We start from the raw sequence: 766 nt of genomic DNA on the forward strand, positions 1-766 counted from the left end.
TGATCTCCGACAGGTAATTCACTGCAGCGGCTATCTGAAGGTCCGTCAGTACAGCTTAGACATGTCTCCGTTTGACGGCTGTTATCAGAACGTGGGTCTGATGGCTGTTGGTCACTCTCTCCCCCCCAGCGCAGTAACCGAGATCAAGCTCCACAGCAATATGTTCATGTTCAGAGCCAGCCTGGACATGAAACTCATTTTCCTGGACTCCAGGTACCATGTGTTTATATGCTTCTACAAATTGCTGTGTTGGTAATATAGGCAATGGAGACCAAAGGCCTGAGACTATGAATAAAAATCCTTTTTTTTTTGCAATTTTTAGTTACAGATTATTTTATCAGCATAACAATTTGAATAAAATATCGGAATATTTGAAAATTCTAAGTTAAACATGAATATCAAAATGTTTCTCAGTGTTTTTTGCCATTTCACCTTTTGGCATACACTTAAGCTGCCATGAACAAAACCTGATGAACATGTTCTCCAATGTTCCAGAGATCATCTTTGTATAAAGGAGAGTACATGATGGCACTAAATTGTTTGCATTTGATAAGTGACCAAAAAAGAGAGAGAAGAGAGAGGAATATTCAGTGTGTTATTAATTTTATGTCATAGAGACCGAATAAGGCTCAATATCAGAATCCTCAATATGTACACTACCGGTCAAAAGTTTTGGGATCAGTAAGACTTGTAATGTTTTTTAAAGAAGTCTCTTCTGCTCATCAAGGCTGCATTTATTTGATCAAAAATACAGAAAAAATCAGTA

Source organism: Sinocyclocheilus rhinocerous, unplaced genomic scaffold (assembly GCF_001515625.1).
Source record: "Sinocyclocheilus rhinocerous isolate Xijiao unplaced genomic scaffold, SAMN03320098_v1.1 scaffold359, whole genome shotgun sequence".
Lineage (NCBI taxonomy): Eukaryota > Metazoa > Chordata > Actinopteri > Cypriniformes > Cyprinidae > Sinocyclocheilus > Sinocyclocheilus rhinocerous.